The sequence below is a fragment of the Pleurodeles waltl genome, chromosome 3_1, assembly GCF_031143425.1.
Source record: "Pleurodeles waltl isolate 20211129_DDA chromosome 3_1, aPleWal1.hap1.20221129, whole genome shotgun sequence".
NCBI classification, from domain to species: Eukaryota; Metazoa; Chordata; class Amphibia; order Caudata; family Salamandridae; genus Pleurodeles; species Pleurodeles waltl.
Window position 1 is genome coordinate 1,700,277,820 of NC_090440.1, and position 22,998 is coordinate 1,700,300,817.

The window sequence follows — 22,998 nt, forward strand, 5'->3', positions numbered from 1 at the left end:
TAGGGCATCATCATCTCTCCAACTTGTTTTATCAAAGAAAATTTTAACTTGACTCTGTCTATTGTTCGGATGGGGTCCCAAAGGGCTAAACCATCAATCTCTGCTACCATCTACTGATAACGCGTCCAGCCCTTATAAATTACCTGTACCTGGACACGTTGGAGGTCGGTGAATCTTTTAACCGAGTCGGGCTCTCCTCATCCTAAAATAGTCGAATAATGATACACTCTGTTATCGCAATGCAAATCACCAATATGACTAACTGTATTTGACTAATTGCATACATTGGTCAGCATAACAAGATTCCAAATTAGCATGATACATCGAATGAGTACCTCGACTAACCTCTAATTAGCATTGGCATGTGGGACTTCATGCAAAAACGAATTTAGTCAACACAAATTTGGAAAACTTCTAGCTAGGACCCTATCAAAATAGCAGTTGGTACCTAAAAGGAAAAACACAATGCATAATACATTTATCCTTTCATATTTACCAAATACAATCAGCATTCAAGAAAAGTCTTCGTCCTTCAGGTACCGGTTGATCAGCATGGGGCAAATTTCAAAGGGGCAAAGTTAAGGGCAAGCTTCCTTGCAACGGCAAGGAGAATGGGGCAAAGTTACTGCATGGGCAAGACGGGGGCAAATCAAAATTAAAGTCTCTAAGGTGAGAATTCTTAAAATCTCTTTCTCTCAGATAGAGAAAAGGGCATCAGGGTGTCGTCCAAAATGGAGTCTGGCATCAGGCTTCAAACTGGCATCGAGGAAAATGGCTGACTTCTCTTTGTCCGGTGGGTTTAAGTAAGAAACATTCCAAATTCTGCAGGGTCTTCCATTGGAGGGTTCATAGGTTGGCTTCAAATTGTCCAATCAAAATTGTCTTTTACTAGCGCTTATTTATGCATACACTGTCCTTGGAGCCTTGGAACACAAATTATAACATGGTTTGCCAATTATTTTACTATCTGTACCTTCATTGTCCGCACCTGAAGAGACTGACCTTGTATCAAAGGGGATGAAACCGGCCTAGTACGAAACCTTGGAGATAAGTGTACCAGTCAGCTCTACTGGAAAAATACAACTTCAAGCAAGAATATATGTTTCATTAGTTCAAGGAAAAACCACGCAGTTAGAATTTGAAACCAGGCAACTAGGCCAAAGCCTGTACTAAATTTAAGCTAAGCAAAACAGTTTTCAAACAAGAAATCGTGGCATACGTATGCGATTATGACGGATTACTACATTTTCAATATTTCATGATTAATAAAGCTCGTTTACAATGATGGCGAACTACCCCGAGGGCACAATTTTCCCTCGTACATTATTTTCTTTACTAAAATCACACTTCATTATATGTATTGATTACACGATATGTATGAATATATGTCGGACCTTCTTTTTCTGCATCATCACATACCCAGACGGTAACAAAGAACCATGTATTCCTTTGATCTCTTCGGGTTATCTCTTACTGCAAACAGGAATCTGTAATTTCTCTTTGAACAGTCAGCCCACAAAGTTTCCAGATGCCCCCAAATCTACCAGGGCTAATATCTTCCTAGAACTCAGTGACAAAAGCATATAAACTTGCGGTAGACGTGAACCTTGCACTTGACAGATGTTGAATTCATAAGTGTGGCCTGCTTTTGGTAAGCCGGTTAGAAATGGGCTGAACCGTATCCTGGTTTCTTGGGGGCATTGTTTCACAAAATAACCAGACTGATCTCAATGAAGACACAAATTACTCTTTTGCTCCCATTCATTCTTCTTGGCTGAAAGCCTTTGTCTGACTCCTCCCACCTGCAAAGGCTCTCCGAAAGAAGGTGTTTCTAGTTCTGGAGAGTGAGAAACCTTCTTGATGAACCACATTGCTGTGCCATACGTTTTTGTACAACTATACAAAGGACTTACCTTATGGACTTTCTGGGTGTGCCGTGGTACATCTTTGTTATGAAATTGGGTTGTTTTTTCAAGCAATATTTATGCACCTGAAGTGGTTGGGTGTGGTACCGCTTGGCACCCTCGTGACATTTTAGCACTACATATGACTAAGCTTGGAAGTTAAGGAAGTGCAAACCTTTGAGCACAGCCACTATTGTTTGTATAATAGACATGAGAATTTACCTTCACTCTCAGTAGAGAGAGCAGTAGAACTAATGTACGAAATCAGGAGCACCTTTGGACCCCTGCCCGGCAAACAGTTCCAAGAAATTTCTAAGTATATTGCAATTCTGGTTACTGCACTTCTCAATTATATCTTGCACAGGGGCCAACTCCCTAGGGATTGGAAAATGGCATCCATCCTACCACTGCTCAAAAAATCCTCTCTTAATCCCCAGGGCAGGGAGAAAAAAATATAGACCAATTTCAAGGCTCCAGTTATTAGCCAAATTCTTCGAAAGACATCCTTATCCCATCTTAGCAGGTTATCTAGGTGAGCATGTGATCTTATATGTCGCTTAGTTTGGTTTTAGGAAAGATCATAGCACGGAGACAGCACTTATTGCAGTCACGGAGGAAATCAGATAAATTTTGGATAATGGCGGCAAAAAAGCGGCGGTCTTATTAGACCTATCTGCGGCTTTTCACTCTGTGAGCAACTGCGTTCACAAACAGCAGTTATCTGAGATTGGTTTTCAGGGCACTGCCTGCAGTCTCCTTAGCTCCTTCCTAGAAGACAGAGAGCAAATAGTCACCAGGGTAAATTTTTAATCAAATCCCTTCACATTATCATGCAGTGTACCGCAAGGATCCTCTCTGAGTCCCACGTTATTTTACCATATACGTGACCCCGCTCTTGAGGCTGATTAGGTCCTTTGGTGTTTCTACTGTGTCCTATGCGGATGACACTCAAACTGTGGTACCCATCACAGAAGATATGGATGATGTAGCCTTGCGCTTTAGAAACTGCATGGTTGAAATCGTCAGATGGATGAGCAGTCACTGCTTGAAACTAAACTCGGGAAAAATGAGGTTCTTTTGTTTGGACGAAATACAAACATCTGGAATGATTCTTGATGGCCTCAATCCCTCTGCCTACCCGTTGTCAAAGCTAGAAACTTGGGAGTTCAGAGCGATGTTAATCTTAACTTTGCTGATCAGACGAGCCAGGTAGCATCCTCCTGTTTCTTTTTATTAAAGACATTGCAGAACGTTTTGCCTTTCATTCCTGGTGATCTGCAAAAAACGGTGGCCATCTCGTTAGTTTTGTCCAAATTGGACTATTGCACTGTCCTATATGTGGGGGAGCAGCACGGCATTATTAAAAAACTACAAAGATTCCAAAATGCAGCAGTGAGGCTTCTGAAAAATGTTAAGAAATTTGAATCAGTCTCGGAGGCCAGGAAGGAACTGCACTGGCTCCTGATTAAAACGAAAGTAGCCTTTAAAGCCCTTTGCATTGCACACAAGATATTGAATCAGGCTAGCCCTAAACATCTGGAAAAAATAATTGTTTGGTATGCCCCTACCAAGTCCCTTCATTCTATCACAGCAAGGAAGGTGATCATCCCTAAAATTCGTAAAGTTTCTTGGGGCAGGAGACGTTTTTCATACACTACATGTCAGCTGTGGAACCAATTATCTGTTCAGTTAAGAAATCAATCCAACCTTCTCATGTTTAGGAAACATCTTAAAACATGGCTTTTTTCGGTACAGACTTATTCAGGGTGGTTGTAGCCTTCAGGAATGTGTGGCAGCGCCTAGTCACCTATGGCCAATTGCGTGCTTAATCTTATCTAACTGGTAGACCTGGAGTATGTGTTCCAGTGGAAGAGACCAAGCAGACTGAAGTACCCAAATCAGGGATGGACAGAAGTTTTCCCTTCTTCCATGATGTCAGGAAACTTTAACTCAACACATATTGACAAATGGGGCAAAAATTGTCTACCTTCTTTAGGTGACGTTTAACCCACCCATGACTCGCAAACGTTGCCAGGTGCAAGATGTGGTTGTCACCAAGATCAGGACATTTTTTTGACTGGAAATGGCTTAAAAGAAAGGATGAGGCAGGTAAGCCACCTGGGGCATGAGGAGATGGGGCTGGAGCTCGGATATGATGCAAGGTGCTCGCACAAAGGGTCATTGACAAGGCCAAGGGGTCATGCTACGGATGCTGCTGCCTCTGATTAAATAGTGCCGCCGAGCGCCAGAAGTCCACCTTCTTCCCTTTGTTACACAGAAAATTGTCTCCTCCCTGCTGAGAAGAGCAGATTAAGTTTTTTAAGCTTTCCAAGCGTTGTGCTTGGTGATGCTTGGAAGGTTCTTTTAAGAAAACAAACTATAGGAAGTTGCGAGTTGCTCGATTTAGCAACTTTGCACACACCTAGTATAAATCTGGATGAAGCACAGGTTCAATTAGGAGCTGCAACAGAGGGTGTTTTGGCATGCTAAAGGGGGGGGGGGTCTACTGGGAATATATTTGGGAGTGACAGAGTGTTGCACATATCTCCTCCATGTCTTCTATTGCATTAATACCCCTGAGGCAAATCAATGTCTTGCTCGTATATTTCCCCTCTTTTTCCTCTGATGTACTTACAACCATTAAGGAGCTTAAAGGTTTCTCTGGTGTGCCCCTCCTGTGTGGTACATAATAAATGGCTCACACATACCTCGCCTCTCCCTTCTCTATTGAATTACTGCCCCATAGGCCTTTGAATGTCTCACTCCTAAGTCGGCAACGGCTGCTCCCTTAGGGCAGAGGAGCGTTGCCCTCCTGCTGCCAGCGCCCCAAGAAAGTGAAAAATAAAAAGGTAATAAATATATTTAATTTCATTTTATTTTATTTTTCCTTTTCCCCAGCTGAGCTGTGTTTGGGGGGCGGGCCACTGCTGCTGGTTGGCAGCAGGGGAGTGATGCTCACTCCACCAGTTTACACTGCGCATGTCATTTTGGCCAGCTGTCTTGCGACGCCAGCCTGAAATGCGCAGTGTAAACCTCTCCACTCAGCTGCCTGAGAGAGGTGAGTGGAGAGCAGGCACAGGTCCCCAGTGCCTGCTGGAGAGTTGAGGCTGCCCGCTTCAGCCAATCCAGGTGCTGCTCTCACACTCCTGACATTATCAGCAGCATGAGAGCAGAGTCTAGATTGATGTGGAGACTCTAACTGCTGCAATCAGAGCGCTGAGGGACTGCACGAGGACTGTAGAAGGTGAGCCAGCGGAGGTAAGTGTATTTTTATTTTTAATTTTCCCACCAACCCACATGCGACTGGTATCCTAAATATTTGGTTGGTTGCCCCATCAAATGTTTAGGGTACCACCCACCACTGTCCCAAGCCTATTATCCTTCCTCAATGGTATTAATTCCTAGGAGTTGTTTAAATGTCTTGTTGTGTCCTTCTCCCACTCTTCCTCCTCCAGGTAACTTATGACTTCACGATATCTCTCCTCTCCCAGCTCTGTTGTATTAAAGCCCCTATGGTTTTGAAATGTCTCACTCATGCCCCCACTACATCCTTTCTTCCACAGTGTACAAACTAGATCCCACACTTTTTTCTTTGTAAAATGATGATTCACGTATTCACGTCTTGCAGTACAGGACAAGCTCCTTTCTTGACCGTTTCCAGGGCCTGACTAGGACAGAAAGTAGGCTGGGGCATCAAAGTTAAATCAAAATTATGTTTTTCAAGTTTAAATTAAAAATCCCACCTTAAGAACCTTTTTCTATTATGCTTCAATAATTGTTAAAAGTGTTGTATAGAGCTAATTAAAAATAATGTGGTTATATTTTAATAGAAAGTATTGTTACATTAATTTTTAGATTCAAAGTAGGGTTTTTAAAATGTATAATTAAATAGTAAATATGCATTATTGTTCTATATTTTAACATTACATTGTATTTATTTCTATTACTATTTTAAATTACTTAATTTCAGTTAACATTATTTCCTACAGGGATTTTTTTTCAAATTTTAGTTCCTTAGCTCCATTATTTTCTGTTGGAAGGTGTTGCATTACCAGTGGTTGGCTATGTGTGGTGCTGGACTTACTTTTTTTTTTTTTTTTAGTATTACCTTACAATCAGATTTTCTGAAAAAGCAAAAAGTACTAAACCTACTCTAAATTGTAAGTTACTTTGTGAATCGGGCCATTTGTCCTTTCAGAGACATGGCCTCCCAGATTAGACACTACTACTCAGAGAAATCGCAGCCTTTTAATTCAGTCGGGAGCTGGTTAGAGTTATGTTCCCTCGTGATGAGTCAGAGCTTAAACTCCAGATTTTACAGGTGGTTCCACTCCTGACAATATCGTGTGGGTTTTTCCAGGACCACGAGAAACACCTCATAGAAGCTTGCCTACATAGCAGGGCGATCCCCAATGAGGTCCGGTGTATTTGAGTGGTCATAGTGAACACTCTGGCCTCGAGTAATTACAAATGAAGAAGACATTCATGGTGCAATCAACAAGGAACCTCCCTTGTCCCAAAGAACGGGTCTGGAGCGCTCTGTGTGACGAGTAGGCACAGGGGCATGGAAGATTGCAGCGGTGTAAGAAGCTGGCATGTGGGCAGTGTAAAAAGTTTGCACTGTTGGGCAGTGTAGGAATGTGGCACAAGTGGACGGTGTAAGAAGTCTGCATTCATTGGCAGTGTGGTAATCTAACACAAGTGGTAAGTGTGATGACATCACAATTCTACTGAGGATGTCAGTTTGTAGTGTTCTCAATCTGGCACTTTTTACCACACATAAAACCCACACAATAAATAGATCACAGGCATATAGTGTGAGCAGCATACAGTGCTGTAATAGAGTGGGAACAGCTCACAGCTGCCCGGTAATCTTCATTACTTTGAGTTCAGGTCTTCCTCGTGACAGACATTAAAGGGTAACCCAGAACTTGGACGAGGAAGACGGACAAGGAGGTAATGGCCCCCTCACTTACTAAAATCTTCATTACTCCAAGTTCAGTTCTTCCTGTTCCCGGTCCCAGGTTACCCAGTAAGGACTGAGACGAAGAGGGTGGATGAGGACATAATGGATTTGGTTCCTGCAGGTTCTCCTATCCCAGAACTGGTATCGGCGCCAGACCCCGCAACTCTGATAAACTGTGGCCAGATACTCATTCAGAGGTGTTAAGAAAAAACATCGGAAAAGAATTATCATGTGAACAAAATATTGTGTCAAAAATATCAAGGACAAACATATTGTGAGGTAAGTTTCTATAGGTAAGCTAAGTTTTACTATATATAACTCCACCTATATATATTTTGCCTAACTATACATATATATATATATATATATATATATATATATATATATGTATATATATATATATATATATTCTTTTTTTTTCAAGGTACGTAGATGTGGAGTTAAGAACAGTAAATCTAAACTTACCTAATGCCACTTACCTTCTCGATATTTTTGTCCTGGATATTTATGACACACTATTCTGTCCACATGATTTTTGTGTTCCGGATATTGTGTCAATGACCCCATCCAGAGGTCCCGTAGTATGTTCGGTGTATTGCTGCAAGGAGGCAGGCATTTTTAGATTCTTTTCTTCTGCCCGGGCTCAACTCTTAGGGCTTTATGTACAGTTGAGTTGCTTCTTTTTTTTCAGACTTGAGCTGGGCACTCAAGCCGACCTTTAAGAGACTAAGAACATTACACTCTGAAGTCAGCAAAGAGAAAACGCCTGAGAGGGGTTTACATTCTTAAGCTCTGTCTGTATGTTAAGTTTGCAATTACACTAATTATGGCTTAACCAATAGCCGAGAATACTATTACTCTCTAGAAGTACTTTTAATACCTACTATAAATCTCGGTGGCACTCATTGTATCAACCTTAGAGCCATGAAAGAGTTAAAACCTAAAATAATTCAATATAACCGTTGCAGGTTGCATGCAGCTTTTTTTCTACAAGTGCAAAATGGCATGAGCAATTTTACTGAAACTGGAATTTGTCACCTAATTTTTCCCAAGAATCTCTGCAGCGCACCCATTATCCCACTCACCTCGTAACACACACACTGCTCTACAACATGCACGTTCTTCCCCCAAACTTGTCTATCACGATTCCCACCTCTGGCTTAAGAGTAAACAAGATTTGGTAAGTGCATTAACCACCTTAGTTGCCTTATCAATAATATACCCGGAGGGAAAACCTACAAAACAACGTGTTGTGAACAACGCAGATGTTTCCCACGCAAGCATAACTACGCTTGCCGGAACGAACAATAGTCTTTCAACCAGGCATGTGCCAAAGTACGCATATCAGGGTTCAAGTGGTTTAGGGGCTTGGGGTCGGTGGGTGGTGATTGGGCTATTTATTTTTTGTTAGGGACGGTGTCGGGGTGTTTGGGTATTTTAGTTTAGGGCTTAGGAGGTCGGGCTATTTTTTTAGGGGTGGGTTGGGAGGTTTAGGTATTTTTTATTTAGGTCTTAGGGTCAGGCTGGGTCGTTTATTTTTTAGGGTGAAGGTTTAAGGAAGGGCAGGAGGAGGGAGGAGAGAAGAGAAGGAAGGATTGGGAGAGGGCGTGGTGAGGTAAGTGGGGTTGTGGCAGAGATGGTGGAGAGTTTTTAGCGGTGGGGTGGGTTTAGGGCTTTTCAGGGTAGTTTACTTATTAGGGGAGAACATTTTAGGGCTCATGGCGGGTGGGAGATGTCGGGGTAGTTTAGTTTGCAGGGGCAGGGGTGGGGGGCTGGGTCATTATTTTTAGGGCTCAGGGCAGGTGGGGGGTCGGGTAGTTTAGTTATTAGGGGCAAGGGGGCAGGATAGTTTTTTTTTAGGGTTTATGTGGGTAGGAGTCAGGGTATTTTACTTATTAGGCAGAAGGGTTTAGGGCTCAAGGCGGGAGAGATGTTTCAGGGTAGTTTAGTTTTTAGTGACCGGGTGGGGGAGTCGGGGGAGATTTTTTTTTTAGGGCTCAGGGCAGTTTGAGGGGGTCGGGGTAGTTTAGTTTTTAGGGGTGGGGGGTCAGGATAGTTTTTTTTTCAGAGCTCATCGTAGGTGGGGTAGTTTAGTTGTTAGGGGTGGGTGAAGGTTTTGGGGCTCAGGGCGGGTGTGGGGTTGGGATAGTTTAATTTTGTGAGGTCGGGTAAGAGGGTCGGCGTAGTTTTCTTTTAGGGCTCAGGGCAGGTGGGGGGTCAGGGCAGTTTAGGTTTTAGGGGCGGGATGGTGGGGATAGTTTCTTTTTTAGGGCTCGGGTGGGGGTTTGGGGTAGTTTAGTTTTTAAGGCTTACGGTGGGGGGTTCGAGTAGTTTAGTTATTAGGGGTGAGGAAAGGTTTTAGGGCTCCGGACAGGTGGGGGGTGTCTGGGCAGTATATTTATTAGGGGTGGGGTTTTTTTGGGGCTCAGGGCAGGTGGGGAGGTTGGATGACAGAACCATGCATGCCATTTTCCAAATATGCCTTTACTAAGCATGGTTTAGAATAAAATTGGTTGTATAGATGCACGGTAAAGGCATGCATGGAAAAGAAGCGGTTTTGGTTCCGACTGCGTTGTTAAGGCATGCGTGGTTCTGTCATACAACCTTGTTTGTGACTTTACTGCACGCCAGAACATCCTATTATTATTTTTTCTGTGTCAAATTATTTGTGGACACTGTAAAAACAACTTATTTGCAATTTAGCTGAGACAATAGGTTGACTCTAATTAAATGCGACACATACCTGTTCCTCATGACTCGGCTCTACTTGGCTCCACCCCTTCTGTGCCTGTGACCTCTAGCCCCACCCCCTCCCAAACGCACCCTGTGCAGTCTGTTCTGCCTTCAGTAAATATTTACATTTCCAGCACAATATAGGACGCCACAGTCATTAGTCACTCATAGACCTACGTCACCTTGGTGGATTCGAGACGTTTCCCACAAGGTCCAGTTGTTACTGGAAAGCTACTGTAATTGGCGAGCTCATACCGATCCTAAACAAAGTGGTACTCTCTGTGTGACTGGTCCGTCTGGCCTGGCTCTGGCAGGGCAGAATGAGGAGGTTTTAGCCAGATTTCTACTGCTCCTCGCTCAGTAATTGCTGCTTTCACATGCCGGTTGCGCAATGCGAAACACCTGCGGGGAGTTTCCCTCTGAATTCCTAGACTGAGCTCAGCGCTAAAATTCCTGGTAGTATTTTTTATTTGCTCCATTGAAATAATAATGAAGCACACAACCACAGGAACAATAAAAATACACCCTTTACATTTTCTCCACAGCTCTTGCGGGCATGCATAAGAGAGCACCAAGAAGGCGATATTAACAGACAAGCACAATAGTAAGGGCCTGGCTGACGCCCAGTACAACTCCGACCGGTCCCAATATGGCTGGGAGAGCTCCAAAGACCCCTAACCTCACCTTTTTCATTTTATCAGGTCTACAAAGGGGGCAAAGCTAATCGTTAGCAGGAACACACTGAACCCAAAGAAAGAATTCACTTATTATTCAAAATCGCTAGACATCGACTGGCCAGAGTCATTCAAATCACTGAAGATGGCCACAGCTTGCCAATCAGCAGTTAGCAACAAGATATTGGTGAATATTGAGGCAACCTGATTTGGGCGCTTAATTTTGCTACCCACTCACCCATGCACAAAGAACATCAGCAAGTACTTGGGGTATACTTACTACAAATGGTGCAGCGTGGGCGCTGCGTCACTTCTAAAATGCAGGGCTGCGTCGTATTTGAGAGCATACAGAGCACCCCTGTGTTTCCCCCTGCACCAATGCTAAATTAGCTGCGAGCGCCAGCACTGCCACCCTTGCACCATGGTGCAAGGATGGCTGCATTGGGGGGAGGGGGAGAGGTTGTTTTTGTGCATGAAGGGACACTTTGTAAATATGGCGCAGTGTTCAGCACCACCAGAACGTCACAAAAAGTTACGCTCCGGTGGCGCTATGGGCTTGTAGATATGCTCCTTGATGCCTTAAATAATGGCACCCATAAAGCCTTAAATCCTAATTAGTATTATCTTTAGCCCTACTCATCATCGTTATAGTCATTATTTTTAAGGTATTCCTATTTCAAGAAAGGAGGAAAGAAATACGGAAGTGTGCTGTTAGGTGATCCCCCCAAGCCACCTGGGTGCTATCAGGTTATAGCGTATCCAGCATCTGTCTTAAAACTAACACACCCAATTGAAGGCCAGCAGTCATCATAAAGACGAGGACGAGTGGAATTACAGGTAATGAAGATAAATAATTAAGACATATTCACTACATCCCTCGTCTTTATCCTATTCATTACTTTTGAGCAATACCAGTGACACCCTGTCTCTGAAAAATTCAAACATAAGAAAAAAGAAATGTACAGAAAAATCAACAATATTGTCAAACTAAAAAAAGTCTTAGTGATTACACCAAATATAAAGCAATAACAAAATATACACAGAAATTTAAGACAGAAATCAATATCGCCTGTCCTAAAAATACCCTTCCAACCCAGCAGGTGTGTAGCTTAGTCAGTAACATTGGGTGTGAGTTTCAGATTTTCCAATGATCAGGCTGGCATATAATGTTAAAACACATTATAACACAAGCAGGGTGCATGAGAGGTGCCTAAGGGGCAGTAGAAAGAGGTAGGAATGCGGAATGGTAGGAGCATTATGTGAGAAAAAACAATATTTTGTAAAAATAACCAATATTTCTGAGGACCTTTAAAACAGAGTGAGAGAGTGTGTTTTTGTCTGTGTATATGTTACAATTCCTACTAAAATCCAACTGACATCTCACAATATTTGACTGAAAACACTTGTACCCAAATCACTATCAGAAACTACATCTATTAGGGGGTGTAACACCCGATATACTCCCCCTGAAGCTGCGCTCCTGAACCCAAGATCCTGAATTCCGTAATGTTGACAAATCTCTGACAGAGAACCCCTCTGAAATTGTTCCCAGGAAGTGACTACACTTGTAATGATGGACCTACTCCAAATGACCCGGACCAGCACCTGGACTACCAATGGTGATAAAAAGGTGATGTGATCTAAATAGGGATCTACATCTCTCCAAATAAATTTCCTGACATCTAAAAAATGAAAAAAACTTCCTCCTCTGAAGACAGAAAAGGCCATAACACAGGCAGCAGGATTTCCTGACTTCTATGGCTAATGGATGCAACCTTTCAAAGGAATTCAGAACCAGGTTTCCAAATTATACCTTCATCCGAGATTCTGAGAGGAGGCCTGAACAGAAGACTCCCAAACATAAGTCCTACGAGCTGAAGTTATTTCCACAAGAAAATCAACATTCATGGTAAACAATATACACTCTGAAGACCCAAGAGGCTCAAAAGAGAAATCCTGAAGAGGCTTCAAGACAAGAGCCGAGCCACAAGGATTGCTAAAAGCATGCACAAATGGTCTAGAAATGGAAACTCGCTTCAGAAGTCTGAGACCAATAGATTCATCTTTACTAAGAACCCTAAAGGCTCCTGAAATGCTGTACTTGCTCCCCCACTGAATCTTAATGATTGAAATCTCCAGGTTTCTCTGAAACCCTCAGAAAGAAATTGAAGGACTGAAGAGAATCACACTGAACAGTTGATAAAGATCTAGAAGAACTGCAGGTGAGATAATTCCCTATTTGCCAGAAATAAGTATTTGTAGCAGAGGGACGTCTGACTCTATGAATAGCCTCGGCAACATGCACATGGAGACCTTGATTCTGCAGCCAGATCCTTCAGACCAATAGTGATAGTCATTAAAGAGCAAGATACTTAGGAACCAGAAGAGGGAAAGGATCTACAAGAATTCTGAATGAAATTTCCAAAGAGACTTAAGGCCTGATTTAGATAGTGGCGGACAAGTTACTCCATCATTATATCCTATGGGATTTCGATTTTGGCAGACACGATATCCGTCACCGTTGTGATGGAGTAACTCGTCTGCCAATATCTAACTGGAAATAACGTTGTTTGACCTATGGGGATGCCCTCACCAGATACCGTAGCTGCTTTTGCCAAAAAATTAGAGATTAAATTTGACAATAAAATGTCTTTCCACAATCAAATTATTTCAGTGTTTGGTGTATGGTTTGGTATTCTGTGCATGGTAAAAAGTTTTTTGCACTTTCTGTAACCTCCATCTAATAATATTGTGGTATTGGCCCTGGTGATGTCCAGATTGGACTACGCCAATGCATTATATGCAGGCCAGCTAAAGTATCTTCTGGATAGTCTCCAGACTATTCAGAACGTGGCAGCTCAACTGATTCTTGGTCTTCCAAGACGGGAACATATTGCCAGTCATTTGCGTAATCTGCACTGGCTTCTCATTGAAAAACGTATTCTTTTTAAATAAGCTCTCTTAATGCATAGAGCTCTCCATCAGTCTGGACCTGACCATCGCTCGGCCAGGTTTGCCCTTTACAGCTCGGCGAGAGTTTTACGCTCATCTGTTAATCATCTGGTCAAGATTCCCAGGATTCGTCTGGCTACAGCAGGCTCCTTTTCTTTCCAGGTGCCCTTTAGGGTGAAACAACCTCCCTCTGGACTTGAGTCAAACAAAGACTGAGGCTTTCTTTAAAAAACAGCTTAAGACCTGGCTTTCCTCACAGTAATTTGCTACTTGCATCTGTTTCTTTCATAAACCATAGAGTGCTGGGACACTCCTTAGTGGCTGTGCGATCTATACATTTTTATCACTATTACTATCTAAATCAACCCCACAGACATAATTGCAGGAGGGGGAACCAAGCCTTGAAATGCCAGAAAGGAAGAATCACCATGACTTCTGTCTCCTGATGAATTCTCAGAATATGACGAGGAATAAGAGGAAGAGGAAGAAAGCCACTAAGAATATGATGAGACCAAGATATAGGCTGAGCACGGCCACCAAGTCCCTGGAGCAAGAAAAACAGGCCTATGTTGATATGTTAGAAAGGGCTGTTAATGGACTGGTGCTTGTGGAACTGCAGATAGTTCCTTCAGTTTGACGATAGCTGACTGTCCTTGAAGTTCCATCCTCATTGATACAAAAAAATCCTGTAGATTTGATCCTCATTTCTTTTCACTGACACTGTATGATTCTATAGAGGGAAGACCAGGAAGAAGACAGTTAAAAAGGTGTACTTGTGTCAGGATACTTCAATTCGATTTTCTCAGAAGCAGAAGATAACTCCTCAGTCCCGACCCGAGCTACTCACAACGAATATTAATCCTTCGTGCTGAGTACCCCGGAGGGAGAAAGGGGAATGGTAGAGAGACTGCCACAGAGATGATGAACGCCAGTACTCAGTCTGCCTCTTCACATCTAAGATTGGATACAGCACCTGCAAGAGTCACAGTCGCAATTACTAGGGACATACAACATCAGTTTTTCACTTTCTACTCTCAACACTTAATTCTCTTTAATTCTATTATTTCTTCACTCACCCTGAGTTCTCTGTAGCCTTGCTTCTCTCTATAAATGATAGCTCTTCTTAAAAAAATGCTTATTACTGATTCTAGAAGAACTTCTCAACCTTTGTTAGAGATTGGTTTTATGTTGCTATATATATATATATAGTTGGTGATAATGTGTTCTCCAAATCAGCTGATGTTAGTTAGTTTCTACTTTACATTAGAGAGTTCAATTACGTTTATTGCATTGGTAATTCTTGCTTGTAAAAGTTTGTTTCTCCTGTCTTATTTTGACTTCTGTCAATACTTGTATTTGTAAATGCTTGTTTATTAAAGTTTGTTTCTTCTTTCTTACTTCGACATCTGTTGATAACTTGTATTTGTAAATGCTTGTTTATTAAAGTTAGTTTCTCCTTTCTTACTTCGACATCTGTCAATAACTTGTATTTGTAAATTCTTGTTTATTAAAGTTAGTTTCTCCTTTAAAATCTACTTTGGTTTATTACCGTTGCATTTGTAATTGCTTACTTGTTAACATTCATTTCTCCGTTAAACTCGGCCTTCGTTTATAACCTTGGTATTTGTAAATCCTTGCTTGTTAAAGTTCGTTTTTCTTTTGACTTTGGTATCTTAAACAGGAACCTTGTAAACATAAGGTTTATTCATACATTAAACTCTATAGCCTTGCCAAACCTCCACTGGAACGGTCTACTATCAAACTCCTCGAATAAACCTTGACAATATTTATCACGTTTTCTGTAAAATAGTCTTCAAGGGTAAATTTACCTCACAGGAGTTTCTGCTCTGAAGCGCGCTCTCTCTCTACACAGCTGATTCCTGTCAGACCTCAGTTGAAGTGCGAAGCTTCCAGCTGGTGAGCTCGTAACCTAGCAACCAACCGATTGCAAGACTAGAACTGTAACTAACCTTCAGGACTCACGACGGCCATCTTGAATCTTCTCTTCTTGATTCTTCCTTTGAAATAAGTGCAAGATTACTCTGCAAACCTTCTTCCAGTTTGGGCTTTGCTGTCTCCACTGAGGATATCTCTTTGCTTTTCTCAAGCATTTCTTTGATTTGATTTGGCAAGTTTGTGTGGTCACGACACTATGTCTGGCCTACAGAGATCTTTTCAGGCTCTGGCCTCCTCTTTGACGGTAGCCAGTTTCCCTGGCCATTCCGTCCAACCTCCTCCACCCCTTCCAGCACCCCACTCCCTTCACCCGTCCAAGGCACACATTCAGACACGCAGTCAAGCACGTCAACACACATGAAGCCCACTTCCAAATACAAGCACCACACATCCCACCACAACCATTCACACTGCAACAGACACCTGCACACACAACAACGTCCACTACCCCCAGTGTGCCCGCCTCTTCCGCCTCCCTGTCTGTTCCCTCTACATGCACACCCACCTCCCAAAACACACAAATGCAGCAAGACACCCACCCATCAGACATCCACCACACCACAGCATACTGAGCAGTCATCGGCATCCACTACACGCACACCTACACCCCATACATCAACTCCCTCTGCCTCCACTCCCACGCCCTCATCCACGTCCACCCCAATTGCTTCCAAAAAACGTTTCATCTCCCGTGTAGACCTGTTCGAACCCACTGGCCCCCCCGTCTTGTCCCGAAACGTGCCCACCTCCTTGCCCTTTCTGCACCTTCCACCTCGCTGCCCACCCCGGTCCAGCCTTCCCATTCCCCTGCACCTTCTTCAGTGAAGAAGAAGGCCCGCTCGGAGCCTAAGCCATCCAGCTCCACCGGAGCCAAAAAGCCCCTACCCCCTTCAAAGGAAGAAGCCCACCCCCCCTCCAACCTCCTCCCGCAAGTCAAAGTCCACCCCGTCGTAAATCCCCACCCCCACCTCCCCCTACCCCCATTCCGTGAGGTGCCTGGATCCCCCTATGGTGCCCAGTTTTGTGGAGTACCCAGCACTTGTGGGAGTCAGGTGTGGCCAGTTGTGGCCAAGGACAATTTACTTTTTATGGACTGGCCATTGGCCCTGTTTGCATCATATTGCTCACTGAGCTACAGAATAAAGTTTCTGTGTGGCCTGTGTTTGGGCTGCACACAGTTCCACCCTGTTGTTTGTTTAAATGATTTACGTGTATGGGGCTAGTGTATGTCCTATGGCCAAGTTGCAGTGGCCTCCGGTCGGGTACGTCCCTCTTGCTGTGGGTTGTCTGACTAGTGCTGCTGGGAATGGTTGTGGGGGCTTTGCGGGGTGGGTGTAGTGGGTGGGTATGTAAGTTTGCCCTTCCCTCACTTGTGTCGTAGGTTGCAGTACTTACCGTCGTCGTTTTCGTTGGCGGTCTCGGTCGTGTAGATATATGGCAAGGAGCAAGGCTGGCATGACCTGCAGCTCTCTGTCCATGGCTGCCGCTGCACATTTTGTGGACCTCCGGTGAGTGTTTCCTTCTATTTGTTTCATTTCCGCCTGGCTTTGTGTGGCGGTGGTTCCCGCCCCGGAACTGTCGGCGGAATGATGGTTCATAATTTGATGGGTGAGTTGGGCCTTTCCGACGGCCTGTGGGCGGACTCTGCCGTCGTCAGCGGGGCCCCTTTTCTGGCGGTGGGTGGTGAGCGTGATGCGTGAGTTTCGTTTGGTTCATTATTTGGCGGTCCGGACCGCTCCTCTGTTGGCGGTTTCTACCGCTACCGGCGGCGGTGCGGAACGGACCGCCATGTTCATAATGAGGGCCAGAGTCCCTCCCACTAGACAGCATACATACTACAGCACCCTCAGACATCCATCATGGAGGCATAAATTGGTCTCAGTACTCACCCCCTTGTGTCTGCTGTGCAGCCTTCAAGCACCCATCCAAGTCTGGATATGCCACCACCAGAATGTGGCGCATTAGGGGGGTCAGGGCCCGACGGGCACCCCTTTCTTGTTGGGAGGACTTCCCCAGCTGGGCCTCGCAGGTCTTCCTGGCCCAGCACCGCAGGTCCTCCCACCACTTCCTCCAGTGGGTGCTCCACCGGTTGTAGACCCCCAGGGTCCGCACCTCCCTGGCAATGGTCTGCCAAAGTCCCCTCTTCTGATGGGCGCTGACCTGTAGGGGACACACAGAAAAGAAAAACCGAGGTCAGACAATGCCCATTTGATACCGCTGGCTATATGTCCCCTATGGGACGGACACTTTACAACATCATTCCACCACCTCACTCACGCTGATTGTCAAACATTCAATGCCTGTGCATTGACAAATCCAGCACACATGCATACAGGCATCCACCACCATCACACACATCTATGCACCCCATCCGCCTACTCACCTGCACCTCTGGTCGCCCATATAACTTAGCAGACAGGGGTAGGACCCCGTCCACCAGCTTGTCCAGCTCCTCCGTGGTGAATGCTGGGGCCCTTTCCCCTGTGACTCACGCCATTTCAGGGACCAGAGTCAGGACACAGCAGCACACTCAGTAGAGTATTTGCAAGCACGGAATCCGAGAGTCAAGTGAACCTGGGGTGATGAAATGGCGTACGCTCCGTGGCAGTGTGCACCGTCACCGCCGGCGGTGATCATGATAGGCCCATATTCCCCATTGACATCCATGTTAACCAATGAATGGGTTCACGGCGGTGAACACCGCCTTACGCCATTACAACAACCGCTAGCGGTATGAGGTAATTTCCACTGCTACAAATCTGGATAACAGTGGGCTGCCATTTTGCAAATACTACGCAGATATTTTTAGGTCATGGGCCCCATGCAGGCCCTATGGACCCCAGCCATCATTCGCATGCACACTTGACAATTTACTCACCACAACAGTCCAGATGTATCAGTTAAGACATGTCACTCCAATTGTACATCCTACACTGCTTATGTGTAACCTACATGTTGGACACCAGTGTTTAATACACAACAGGTTGTGCAAATTAATTTGTGTCCCTCACATGTGTTCTCCACTCCTCCTAGATACAGACCTATGTGGCGAGGGAGGGCCCCATCTGTGTACAGACCTCTTGTTTATTTGGAGATCATGGTGGAACGTCGTCACATCATTATCAATTACAGACTCACTCGTGCTACTATCCATGAACTTTGTGCATTACTGCATCCTGTACTGAGACCAGCAAATCGGAATCAGCATGCCATCCCTACTGAAGTGCAGGTGCTCTCTGTACTCCATTTCCTGGCCACGGGCTCATTTCAGATGACAGTGGGCATGGGTGCAGGGTTTTCACAGCTAATGTTTTGCCTTATCTTGTCCAGATTTCTGGATGCATTTGTACAACACCTGCAGACAAATGTGAAGTTTCCCCAAAGTGCTGAACTACCTGCCATCAAGTCAGAATTTTATGCCTTTGCCAACATTCCCCATGTGAAAGGTCCCATCGATGGCACCCACATAGCTCTCATCCCCCCAAGAGTAAGTGAACAGGGGTACAGAAACAGGAAGAACTTCCACTCCATGAACATACAATTGGTGTGTACTGCAGACCAGTACATTTCACATGTAAATGCTATGTTCCCTGGATCAGTCCATGATTCATTTGTGCTGAGGAACAGCACTGTGCCACACATGATGGAACAACTACAAGGGGACAGAGGATGGATAATAGGTGAGTGTGTTTGACACGTTTACTGTACATAGCTGACAGTCAGGCTGTCTGCAACTGAGGGTAGTTAGTTACAGTCCTGTTTTGCCCACTTTTGCAGGTGATTCTGTCTACCCCAACATGCATGGTCTCCTGACACCAGTGAGGAATCCTAGAACAGATGCTGAGAGGAATTACAATGAGGCACATGGACGTAATAGGAGGGTGATAGAGCGCATTGTAGGTCTCCTGAAGGCTGGATTCTGCTGTCTCCATCTCTCTGGGGGATCCTTGTGCTATGGCCCTGAGAAGGTGTGTAGAATAGTGGTGGCCTGCTGCATGCTGCACAACGTGGCTGTGAGGAAATCTATCCCCCTACTGGAGGAGGAAGGTGGTGTATATCCAGACCAGCTTCCTCTGAGAGGGGATGAGAGTGATGGTGATGATGAAGAGGGGGAAGATGTTCACTCCAGGAACGCACTGATCCAACTATATCTCCAGTGACTATAAGGTACTGTTCACTGATGATGTTGTCTGCACTGCATAATGTCAGTCTGACTTATTCACTATGGGGGTGTGGGGTCTGTACTCATTGGCACTTTTACATGAATTTCAGGTGCCATGATAACCAACATGGTGTACATTTCTGTTCACTCCACACAATGTTGTGCGTGGGGTGCCATTCCAGCAATAAAGTATGATTTTTATATTTACTGGCAAATGCATTCACACTTACAATTGACTCAACATAATGACATGGGGCATTGAAATTGGTGTACAGGTGTTTTAATAGTTGTCAAGGATGCATTGGTGCTCTTTACGGTGATAGGGAGTGGGCTGATGGTGAATGTCCATACTGGCTACATGGTCTCAATGACTGGTGGCAGTGGGTATTAATCCATCTGTACCTTGCAAGTTGTTGGTTTGCTATTGGCCGGTGAGGATGGTGGCAAAGTAACACACTTGGGAGACAGTTTGTGTCACTTCTTTGAGGGTGCCTTGGTCTTGGCAGGTGTTCCAGTGCCATATCTGGGCCTGAGGGACTGTTTGAGTGTCTGGTGCTGGGCTGTACGGGTAAGGGTGCTGGTCTCCTGTGTGTCCTCAGACAGTGACACCAATCCACTTGCTGCTGCTGATGTTGATGGCTGATCAGTGTCCTGGGCAGTGGTAGGGGCTTCCTGGTTTGTGGAGGTCTCTGCCTGGGTTGGGTTGTGGTGCTGAGCACCCCTGCAATAGTGGCCATGGTAGCATTGAGTTGTTTCAACTGCTCCATGGTCTCTTGATGTTGGGCTATCTGCATCCTTTGACTCCGGGGTGGCCAGGACCTGGCCCATCCTGTCTTGTGTATAGTGGTATGCTCCCAGGACCTCTGAGATCACCTCCTGGGTTGCAACATCCATCCTTTGGCCTCCCCCCGGGGCCACTGATGCCCTCCCGATGTGCCTGTGTTCCCTGCACAGGACTGGCGGTACCACTTGTGCTAGGGCCATTGTCATCCAGCCTGTTGGTAGGTGGAGACTGTGGCCTCTGTTCCTGTGTTCAACCAGTCTGGGGCCTGGATACACTGGTGTGGGGTCGATTGGCATGTGCAGATGTTGTTGCCTGGGTGGTAGGGGTGTCAGTGGTGTCCTGGGTTGGGCTGCTGGAGGGTGACAGTCCAGGACTGTGTGACGGACCAGGGTACTCCTCAGTGTCCACAGTTCCCTCTCCAGTGTCCTGAGTGGTGTCTCCGCCTCCATGTGGGGCGCTGGCCCTCCTTGTCCTTTCCATCAGGGTGGCATGGGTGGTGGTGCCTGTGGGGGGGAATGGACATGTATGTTACATTGACAAATTCGGATGAGGGTGCACAGCTCTGGCCTATTTTGTGCAGTTTCTTCCCCTGTTGGGCCATGCAGGGACATTTTGTGGGGTTGCCATTGCATTTTTCATGGGATGTGGTGGTGCATTGTGGGTGGTGTAGTGCCATTGTGAAACCTTGCAGGGGTGGGTGGCTGTGCCCAGGGGAAGAGATGTGGGCCTGTTGGTGTGTTTGTGGCCATGCAAGGTGACTGGATGTGGTGATTGAGGCGGGGTGTGATCCTGGTGGTAGTTGGAGGGGTGAGGTAGTGCATGCATTCAAAGTGTGGTGGATATGGGGTAATTGTAGATGACTTACCCGAGTCCATTCCTCTAGTGAGTCCAGTGAGGCCCTCAGGGTGCAGAATGGCCAGTACCTTTTCCTCCCAGTCGGTGTATTCGGGGGGTGTAGGTGGGGATCCTCCACCAATCTTCTGGACAGCAATGTGGTGCCTCGATGCCATGGACCTCACCTTCCAGCGCAGGTCATTCAATCTCTTGCGGATGTCGTCCCTCGTGCGTGGATGGTGTGGTGTGTTGTGTGGATATTGGCGAGGGTGCTGTTTTGTGGTTGGGTGTGTGAGTTGTGTGTTGTGGCATTCAGTGTCTGCATGTCCTGTTGTCAGTCTGGCTTATCCTATTGGCGTTGCAAAGGATTGTGGGGTGTGTATGTGAGTGTTTTATAGTGTTGTGGATGTGTGTCAGGTGCGTGGGTTTCAAACTTGCCAATGTGTGCATTTCTTGCTGTTGGGTCCCATTGCTGGCTGTGGCTGTTTGTACCACCAGTGGTCGTTCGGCATCCACTAACCGCCGCAGTGATTTGTGCATCATTATTTGGGGGGTGGGGGATATGTGTGCTTGGGGGTAGCGGGGTGGGATGTGCAGCCTTTCCGTCATCAAGGCCCTGGTGGTGACTGGTGGAAACAGAAATTTAGGTGGTTTCTGTTTTTGGCATCTTTATATGGCGGGTTTCTGTTCACCGCCAATAGCGGTCTTCTGTTCACCGTCGCCACGGCGGATGACGGTGTTTACCGCCATGTTCATAATGACCCCCATAGTCTTTTACCTATGTGTTTTGGTTTGGAGTGTAATGAATGTATGCCTTGTGCCACAGCAATCCTCCCAGGCCTGTCACTGCAGGAGAGAGGATGCAACAAGGCCGCCATCTTAGGAGTGTTTTTGCCTCTTTCTTGCAGACTGGCTGTGATACCTAGAGATGCAACCTCTTTCTAGTGTGCTTACCTGAACTTTTATAGCAGCAAACAAGCCACAAAGAGGCACCTTTGTGGCATTTAACCCGGTAAGGAGGGGGGTCAAAAGAGTTAGGAGCAAAGAAAAGGGGGCAACCATATATTTATATGTGTTAAACTTTTAAAGGAATTATTCCTTTACAGTGGCAATACCAGACTAATTTTTTAAAACATTGACTGTATACAAAGAAAATAGCAAAAGAGGCAGCTTAACTGCAAATTAATCATGGCGATTTTGTTAAGAGTGGCACCTGCTTTGCAGCTCTAAGAAATGGCAGAAGCTGTGATACCAAGCGTTATGTTAAAAAAACAGGTTATTCCCAGACTGCCCCAACATGCACCAGACAAGGAACCCTAGGGAAGAGGATGTGGCGTAAGGGTCAGAACTGACTAACTTGGAGCTGGGAAACATGGTCGAGTCTTGTCGCTGGCTCAACATCCTGTGATTCTGGGCAAATTACTTAGGCCCTCATTACAACCCTGGCGGACAAAGACCACCAGGGCTGTTTCGTCGGTTGCACCGCCAACAGACTGGCGGTGCAATCCTTGGTATGACGACCGCGGCGGAAGCGCCACGGTCGCACTGCCGGGACCGGCGGTTTACCGCCACGTTGGTCCCGGCGGATTTAATCCTCCAGGGCAGCGCTGCTTGCAGCACTGCCCAGGGGATTAGAAGTCCCCCTCCCGCCAGCCTTTTCATGTCTGTAGGAACTGCCATGAAAAGGCTGGCGGAAAGGGGAGTTGCAGGCCCCCTGGCACAGCCCCATGGAGCTTTTCACTGTCTGTACAGCAGACAGTGAAAAGCGCGACGGGTGCAACTGCACCCGTCGCACCGCCGCAACACCGCTGGCTCCATTTGGAGCCGGCTCCCTTGTTGCGGCCGACATCCCCACTGGGCCGGTGGGCAGAAACTTGGTTTCCACCTGCCTGCCCAGCGGGGATGTTGTGATGGCCACCGCAGAAGTGCGGCCACGTGGCAGTTACAACTTGGCGGTCGGCAGTTGCCGTCCGCCAAAGTTGTAATGAGGGCCTTAATCTTCCCTTGCTACCAAAAATGAATGTGTTCTTGTG